Source organism: Microtus oregoni, unplaced genomic scaffold, assembly GCF_018167655.1.
Source record: "Microtus oregoni isolate MIOR12 unplaced genomic scaffold, Mior012 000036F_ref0000092, whole genome shotgun sequence".
Classification (NCBI taxonomy): domain Eukaryota; kingdom Metazoa; phylum Chordata; class Mammalia; order Rodentia; family Cricetidae; genus Microtus; species Microtus oregoni.
The window spans coordinates 2,309,692-2,319,676 of NW_024543095.1; positions in this window are offsets into that span (position 1 = coordinate 2,309,692).

The following is a 9,985-nucleotide window of genomic DNA, read 5'->3' on the forward strand; positions in this document are numbered from 1 at the left end:
TAGAGAAAATGCTGCAGTAGGCAGTGGAGAGAGAGAGAGAGAGAGAGAGAGAGAGAGAGAGAGAGAGAAAGGGAGAAGGGGGAGAAGGGAAAGAGGCAGAAGCTACCTCTTTGGGAGGGAGACAGAAAGGAAGGAACTCAGGCTAGAACCAGAAGGAAGATCTGCTTGCCTTGGTGGACAGTGGAAAAAGTGGGCAGGGCTTCTCTCTCTCTCTCTCTCTCTCTCTCTCTTTCTCTCTCAGTTTTTCGAGGCAGGGTTTCGCTGTAGTTTTAGAGCCTGTCCTGGAACTATCTCTTGTAGACCAGGCTGGCCTCGAACTCACAGAGATCCCCTGCCTCTGCCTCGCAAGTGCTGGGATTAAAGGCGTGCGCCAACTGTCTCTTAAAGGAACAGGCCAGGCCATTACATTCCCATTTTTTTTTTTATAATAAAAAGGCAAGAGGCTAGGAATTGGGACAGTGGATTCTCAAGACCACTTCCTGCTTATTTGTGGGTATTATCTTGGCGGAACCTGAGAAAGCTGGGTGCTGGTCACATCCTGGGATAGCTGGTCTCTTTGCTCCAGTTCAGTGTTTGTGGTATGGAAATATCTGGTGTCCCTTACACCTGTTTAAGGTACTGGCAGAACAGAGGGCAAAGATTGGGAGAAAAAAAAAAATTAGGACCAGGGAATTAAGAAGAATCTGACCTGTTTGAGGTGGATCCTTCAACTCAGCTCCCTGGAACTCACAAGAATTTTGGGGGTTTGTGAAAATTTGAGCATATTTATATCAGAATAACTGTGATGGATATTTTTGCAAATGAAAAGTGTCTTTAAGACTATAAAAGGCAGCATAAGAGAGAAATTTGATAGTGTGCACTTGTCCTCACACCTTTATAACTTGCAGGTACCCACCTTAATAACATGTATTTGTATTTTGCTGAAATTTGTTTGGTAAGGCTGTCTTTTTAAACCAACAAAACCTTTCAGCTGTCAAACTTCATCAGAGATCTTTGAGAAGGATAAAATTTTACTTGAGTTATTAATTAAAAACGACAGAGAACTTTCTTGGTTGGCACCTAGAGCTACTCCTCAGGGTCCTCCATGGTCCCTGAGGGTTGTATTTGCCTTTTGCTGTTTAGCACAGGGCCTGCCAGGCTCCAGAAGATCCTGTGAGCTAAGAAATCTGTAGGAAGACAAGCCTACCTTGGCCTAAGCAGCTAGGTTGTTGATTGCAGCGATTCTGTCCACTGTCTGGAGATGTTTAGTTTAGATGAAAGGCAGTTTTTCCCAGTGGTCAGCACTTGGCAGTTGAAACAAATTATGGATGGACATTGTGTTGTGTCCACTTGTTTTCTGTCTTCTTTGGAGGAAGTAGAGTGCTGCTGCTAGGAGCCAACCTGTCTCTTTTTGTTATGAAAGGTTTTGTTCTAATAATTAAGCATTTAAATGCCATATTCCCCAGATCTCTAAGTAGTTGAGGGCTGTTTACCAGGTATAGCTAAGTTATAGAATCTGCCTGGAGAGCAAGCTTGGCTATACTGGCTCTCAACTTAACAGGTAAGATTTATACTTGTAAAAGACAGAAGAAACTGTTTGCAATAGAAGGTTAATGGCGGAACTGACAATAGTAGAGAACAGCTTAATATATTTTATACTGTATTTTTGTAAGACTTAAAAGTACATACCAATTTAAAACATGAGACTTATTGTTTTGTAGTCTGATATGAGATACAATGAACAGACAATTATAACATTTAATAGTAAACATAGGTACATTTAAGTAGTCTGTTTGCACATGTACACACACAGTGAACAGGAATTGGGCAAAGTGGATGCTTTGGTGGGCACTACCAAAGGCATGCCATTGCACAAAACACACATGCAACAGAGTCAGCAAGAGGAATTTAGAGACAAGAATGTAAGTAAACTGGGGGATTAGGAAGGGTATACCTCAGTAAAGATGGCAGGACTCGGTCACCTGACCTGGCCATCAGTTAAGATGGCCGTGAAATCACCTGACCTCGGTTAAGATAGTGGTAAGATCACTTGACCTCAGTCAAAATGGCGGCGGTCACATGTTGTATGGAGAAACCACATTTTTTGAGCCATGGGAGTTTTAAGTATAATAACAAGAGAAACCTGGAGGTTTGATATGCCTTGTTGCTGAGTTGTGCCACAAGCTGTGGCAGGGAGCAAAAGGTTGGAATTCGTAGGCAGGGAGTCGGGTAGTGGGTGAGAGACAGAGATAGATAGGCATGCCATGCAGAGTGAAGTTGGATATTTATTTAGCAGGTTATGGAGGGAAGGGGAAAGGAGAGAGCAAGGGAGAAGGGGGTGAGGAGAAAGAAACAGAGAGAGAGAAAAAGAGAAAGGGGGGAGAGGAGAGGATCACGGCAGCAGCTACCTCTTTGGGAAACAGAAAGGAAAGGACTCAGGCTACAGGCAGGAAGGAAGATCTGCCTGCCACAGTGGTGGACGAGGGGGGCAGGGCTTGTAGATCCCCTGGAACTGGAGTTAGACAGGTGATTGTGAGTCACCCAACATGGACCCTGGGGACTGAACTCCTGTCCTCTGAAAGAGCAAGAAACACTCTTAACTGCTAAGCCATCCTTCCAGCTCTGCAAACTGTTTTTAAAGAGGCAAAATTGTTCTCTCATCCTATAGGAAAAGTATTCCAAATACAAAGGAAGAATTCAGGGAAAGTTCTGTGTAGATGGATTTTTCTTTTTGGGCCACCAGCTCAGAAAAAAAAAGACATGGATACATTAATTATGAAAGCTCTCTCTAGCTTATGCTTGCTTCTAACTAGATCTTAAAACTTAAAATTAACTCATTTTTTTATTTTTTTAATCTACATTCTTCCATACACTGGTTACCTCATCTCACTTCATCTTGATTATACCCGTCCTGGTTAGTCCTCATCTGGCTGGCAACTCTGCCTTTCTTCTTCCCAGAGCTCTCTCTGTCCAGAAGTCCCACCTTTACCTTCTCCCTAGCTATTGGCCAGTTAACTTTTATTAAACCAATCACAGTGGCACATCTTCACACAGTGTAAAGAAAAACGGACTTTCCTAATTATTAAAAACATGTATTTCCAAGGTTTGGAAATTTTACAAAATAGAGAAAAGTGTGAAGAAGAAAATTAAAATTATTCTCCTGTCAACATAATAAGAATTTTCTGTTTTCCCTATGCAGGCACACAAACAAACTAAACAGTTTGTTTAGAACAAACAGTTCTAAACTGGCTTTATAAGGTAAATGCTCAAGGACTAGCATGGTGGCTGAACTCAGCAGATAGCCACTGGCTTGCCCCTCAAGGAGGGCCTGGCCCTCTGCTTATAGAGCTTTAGCGTTGCTGCCCCAAGTGAGTTTTCTGAGGCCACCTTAATGTGAGCACCTAAATTCCAACAAACATTTCAAATCTAGAATGAACAGCCCCACTTAGGAATAATACAGAGAGGAATTTCAAAGGAAAATGAACAGCGTGGTGGTTGTATAGGAACATCCCCATAGGTCTATATACTCCACTGCTTCATCACTGGGGAGCGGAGCTGTGTGGGAAGGGTTAGAAGGAATAGGTAGTGTAGCCTTGTTGGAGGAAGTGTGTCACTGGGTGTGGGCTTTGAGGTTTCAAAAACTTACAGGCCCAGTTTCTCTCTCTCCCTCCCTTCCTCCCTCTCTCCCTCCCTCTCTGCCCCTCCCCTCTTTCTCTCTCTCTCTCCTTCTCAGCTACTGCTCAGATGCTGTATGTGCCTCCAATGCTCTCACCATGATGATAACGAATAATGGACTAACCCTCTAAAACACTGTACGCAAGCCCCAAATGAAACGCTTTCTTTTATAAAAGTTGCCTTTGTCATGGTGTCTCTTCACGGCAATAGAACAGTGACTCAGACAGTCTCAAAGGCTAGCTCTGCTTCTATCTTCTTTGGGGACAGAGTCTGTTATGCAGAAGTAGGGACGTAAGGACACCCTCCAGACCAGCCAGTGACAGGTAGGACCTGTGTCCAGCTCCCGCACTTCCAAATGCAGGGCTGGACAGACATGGGACAAAGTGCTAAGCTTGAGGCTGCTGAATACTGCTAGATGCACAAGTCACATGTGAAAGACTGTTCCCATGCTCATCATGGTGCCCCTATCAAGACATCTGCATTTCTCCCAAACTTCTGAAGCAAAGAGAAGTACAAGGATGGATGAGGGGCATTTTCAACATGGAATAAACCATTAAACCCCAGACAGGGCCTCTGGATTATTTTAGATGCTCCTGGAATTTCTGAACCACTCCTGAGTTGATTCAACTTTATAAATATTTATCTAAGGTCTGTTAGGATGATGTGTCAGCTACAGGCCATGGACTGCCTCAAATGAAGTAGGCCAAGAGGAGATAGAACTAGAATAGGAGGTGCCCCAAGCTGGCGGCCATGAGGGCAGGAAGTTGCCTTGGTCTGAGGTTGCAGTTGAAGAGATGTCATTCAGGGAGGAGATATACGCTTACTGTGGGTACAAATGCCAAAGCCAAAGTCAGATACTGACATGAAATCAGATACTCTTAGGACTTAGAACCAACTGATGCTTAAAATCCCAGAACTCTGGAGGCAGGAACAGGAGAATCAGGAGTTCAAAGTCAGAAAGTTCTAGACCAGCCTGACCTACATGAGACCCTGTCTGAAATAAGACATCAAAAAAAAAAAAAAAGATTTAGAAGTTTAGATTCAAAGCCGATGTTCAGGAAGATCACATGAACACAAAAACAATGCCTAGTCCTGGCCAGGGCAGAGGCTAGACCAGGCAATCATTCAAAAGCAGGGTGATGTTGGTTTGTTCTAAGTGTTACTTCCAATATCTAGTCAATTCAGGTGCTTAAACCAGACAGGAGAATGTAGGTCTAGTTGTCCATCTAGAGATACCTATAAATCAAGATTTGGAGTCCAAGGAGGGTCACAGGAAACAGAGGGAATAGTTTTAGGCATAGATGCTAGGAGAGTCGATTCAGGATCCCGAACAGGTGATGTAGGGGAATGTGTTACAGTTGTAGTGTTGCAGAGACATCCTGACTATTGGGAAGTCAGGCTAAACTTAGAGCCAGAATCGGACAGCCCTGGAGGCTAGAGCCAGAATCAGACAACTCAGCCCTGGAGGGTGGAACCACAACAGGAGAGCTCTGGAGGTTGGAGCCGTGCTAGAACAGCTCATCCCTGGAAAACAGGTAGCCTGACTTCCAGATAGTCAGGGAATCCCTGAAGCTGGGATGGGCTTGGCGATGGTCTCCCCAAAGATATAACAATCCAGCTCTTCTCCTGGAGAGCGGCTACAGCTGCACTCTGTTCTCTTCCTTAAAGGGAACGTCCTAGCAGAGCTATCTGCTTCTTCTCCCTCCCGAGATGTTTCTTCTTTTGCTAACACCCTGCTAAAGCAGACATCCTTGAAGAAATGCAGCCATCTCCTCCCGTTCTGGGGAAAAGTTGTTACTTTTTTTCTGCTCGGCCTTGCTCAGCCTTCCTAGCAAGGTTCTTCTGTTCTGCTCCACCTTGCTCAGGCCCCTAGGGGAGCATCTCAGCAAGGGTTTTCAGCTCGGTCCCCTGAGGGACATCCCAGCCAGGTTCTTCTATTCTGTGCTGGTAAATGAAGATTGTTACCCAAGACTCTTTTGAGAAAGAGATTTATTTGGGAAGGAGGAGTCCAGGGAGATATAAATGGTGGCCCCTGATGGAAGGGGCAGAGAGACTTATATAGGGATTCTTAGGGGCGGAGTTTTCCCAGGGAGAAGAGGGATTGGTTAGTTTTCCCTGCTTAGGGATTGGTCAACTTAGTTGGTCAGGGGCAGAGTTGGCTCTGATTTTATGCCCAAACTGTGTTTCTTTCACTGGTACTTTTAGCTTTTGACTCTGATCTTATAACCAAGGCATATTTCTTTTACTGGCTCTGATGCTAGAGACAAAGTGTGTTTCTTTAACACTAGTTTCAGAGTCAGGGTGTGTGTCTTTAATCCTTGTTTCAGGGATAAAAATGTTTCTTTTCTATGAGGGTCAGTGTGGCAGGCTTTATGTTGAGGTCTTTGATCCATTTGGACTTGAGTTTTGTGCATGGTAATAGATATGGATCTATTTTCATTCCTCTACATGTTGATATCCATTTATGCCAGCATCATTTGTTAAATATGCTTTCTTTTTTCCATTTTATATTTTTTGCTTCTTTGTTAAAAATCAGGTGTTCATAGGTATGTGGATTAAGATCTGGGTCTTCGATTTGGTTCCATTGGTCTTCCTGTCTGTTTTATGCCAATACCAGGCTGTTTTCAATATTGTAGCTCTGTACTAGAGTTTGAAGTCAGGATTGTGATGCCTCCAGAAAGAAGTTCTTTTATTGTACAGGATTGTTTTGGTTATCCTTGGCTTTTTGCTTTTCCATATGAAGTTGAGTACCAGAAAATGGAAAGTACACTTGAACATACTGGCACAGGAGACCACTTCCTAAATATAACCCGAGTAGCACAGACACTGAAAGAAACAATTAATAGATGGGACCTCCTAAAACTGAAAAACTTCTGTAAAGCAAAGGATATAGTCAACAAGACAAAACGGCAGCCTACAGAATGGGAAAAGATCTTCACCAACCCCACATCAGACAGAGGACTGATCTCCAAAATATATAAAGAACTCAAGAAATTGGTCATCAAAAGAACACATAATCCAATAAAAAGAAAATGGAGTACAGAGAGTTCTAAACAGAGAACTCTCAACAGAGGAATCTAAAAGGGCTGAAAGACACTTAAGGAAAAGTTCAACATCCTTAGTCATCAGAGAAATGCAAACCAAAACAACTCTGAGATTCCATTGTACACCTGTAAGAATAGCCAAGATCAAAAACACTGATAACAACTTATACTGGAGATGTTGTGGGGAAAAGGGAACACTCCTGCATTGATGGTGGGAGTGCAAGCTGGTACAGCCCCTTTGGATAACAGTATGGAAATTTCTCAGAAAATTAGGAAACAACCTTTCTCAAGACCCAGCAATACCATTTTTGGGTATATATACAAAGGATGCTCAATCATATCACAAGGACATGTGCTCAACTATGTTCATAGCAGCATTGTTTGTCATAACAGAATCTGGAAACAATCCAAATGCTCCTCACCTGAAGAATGAATAAGTAAAATGTGCTACATTTACACAATGGAGTACTACACAGTAGAAAAAACAACAACATCTTGAATTTTGCAGGCAAATGGATGGAGCTAGAAAACATTATTTTGGGTGAAGTAACCCAGGCCCAGAAAGACAAATATCAAAAGTACTCACTCAAAAGTGGTTTTTAAACATAAAGCAAAGAAAACCAGCCTACAAATCACAATCTCAGAGAACCTAAACAACAATGAGGACCCTAAGAGAGACATATGTGAATCTAATCTACATGTGAATTAGAAAAAGACAAGATCTCCTGAGTAAATTGGGAGCATGGGGACCATAGGAGAGGGTTGAAGGGAAGGGGAAAGGAAGGGAGAGGAGCAGAGAAAAATGTAGAGCTCAATAAAATCAATAAAAAAAAAAATGTTTCTTTCCCTGGCCCAGGTCTCAGATCCAGGACATGGTTCTTTTACTGGCTCAGTGATTGGTTGGTTTCCTGCTCCAGTTGTTCCCTTTTACCCAACAGGTAGTTCTAGGATTATTCACACAAATGATAATTCTGGCATTCATTACTGTAAATAAGCTTCCAGCTTCTGTTAGCTGAGGCCTGGAATTCTGCCTGTTTTATTAGATATAACTTAGGCTAGCATTTAAATTTTTTTTTAATTTTTAAATTTTTAATCTTTTGATTTTTTTTAAAAAGGGTGCTTGGTGTGTGTATGTGTTGAGGGATCAACACTCCCAAAGGAGAGTGGAAATCTGCAAAGAATAGAGGATGGACAAAAACAAGATCAATTCGGAAGTAGGGTTGCTTTTATTCTCCCAAGCCACGGGGCATCCAGACAAGCCCCTGGAGCCCAGCTTCCAAGGTAAAAGCAGCTGACACCACACTAGCAAGTTCAGTAGGAGACCAGACTATTCCCTCCACCCATACCTAGGTGGGGTGGCCTTGAGCAAGTAATTCCAAGTCTCCCTGCCTTCGTCTGTACACCGAGGGCATTTGACCAGATGGAAGCTTTTCTCTGATAGTCTGTGACTCAATTATCCTGCTTTGTTTTGGGGAGACTATGGATCAGTATCGGCCACCGTGAAAACACGCAATGTGGTTCAGCAGCTTCTAAGGAGAACTGGAGTGTGCCTAGAAGAAATGCCATGCACACGCCCGCTCCTTGCTGTTTCCATGGAGTCTGTGGAGGAAGCTACAGCATACTTCCTGTAGGCAGTTGTGTCTGTTTCCCTCTGGGGAAGAATCTGCAGGATAAAGTTGAAAGCACATCAGGTTTAAAAGGGACAAGACGGGGACTCTGGTCCCAAACCAGTGTACTAGGTCACTATCAACTTGTCTGCAATGGATAGGATTGCTGGGACCCACCATGAGAAAGAAAAGGCCTCATCCAAATGTGAGGAGCTGAACTGATTGTGTAAGCAGTTAGGAGAATCCAACCAAAGAGGCTCATGGGACCTGAGAAAATGTGGAGAGAGAATGGGCCCTTCCGTGTTAAAGGTGAATTATTCCGATATTTTGTTATTTCGACAAATACCTGATAGAAATAAACGAAAGGATACACGGTTTATTTTAGTTCACAGTTTCAGAGACTATAGTCCATAGCTCTTGGCATCATGGCGGCAGGACCATGTATGCTGTTCACCCAAAGATGAACAAGAAGCAGGGCGCAATGGAGGGGCTGGGGACCAGGCACAACCTTCAAAGCACACCTCTAGTGGTCTACTTCCAAGTAGGACCTACCTCCTAAAGTTTCCAGAAACTCCCAAGACCGTGTCACCAGGGAACCGAGTGCTGAGCACATGAGCCTGTGTTCATTTCATGCTCAAACCCCAGCAGGAAATATAAAGGCCTCACTAAAGGTGTGTGTACGTTATCAAATGAAATTTAAAGCTGGCTGAAAGCAGCAGCGTTGTCAAAACAATAAAACCAGAAGGTTGCCGTTCCAACCCTGTATACTACACTCTACCTTTCTTGTCTGTTTTTCCTCATCTATAAAATGTATATGAGCTCATTGCCCTGGCTACTTGCCAGTTGTCACATGACAACCTTGATTAACCAAACATGATCAAATAATCCCAAAAGTCATGTTGCTAAAAATATGGTCCACTGCAAAGGCCCACAAAACCTAGGTGGTGTGGTTTGTTTCCTGTTGCTATAACACAATACCCAAGACTAGGGAGCCTATAAAGATAAGAAGTTTATTTTTGCTTACGCTTCTGAATACTAGCAAGTTCAAGAACATGGTACGAGCATCTACTCAATATCTGATTTTGGCCTCAAGACAACAGATAACAGGGAAATGTCCATGTTCAAAAGAAACAGAACGAGAGGGACAGCCTCATGTTATGGCAATCCCATGAGTGAGACATTACTCCCTCTTGAAGACCTAGTCAATCTCTTGTTGGTTCTGCATTCTAACACGGCCACAATGATAATCAAATTTTAGCATGTGTTTCAGAAGGGCTCAACCACATTCAAACCATAGAATCAGTTATGCTATGTTCTTGTAGAATGCTGGGCTCTTTGACAGGTTTCCTAGCAATGGATTCTGCTAACCCAGCCTAAAGCTGAAGCCCTCAGAGTACTTGAAAGAGAAAGACATCTACATGATCTGAATTGTGGGCAACCTGGAGGCTTCATCTGTTCCCCAGATGTCCCCGTCCTCCTCAGTTTCATGTCCTTCCTATTAGGCTCCTTCCATAATTTCCAGAGAGCTTTGTGGAGAGGTGTTCAGGCACTGGGCAAGTCTGGGCTGGAGTCCAGCTCAAATTCCACCCAAGGCTTGTGACAACCTGGAGAAAAAAAATGCTTTTCTCCACCCCCAAGGGTGGCCTGCTGTGGCTGCCAGCACATCCCTCACTCACCTGG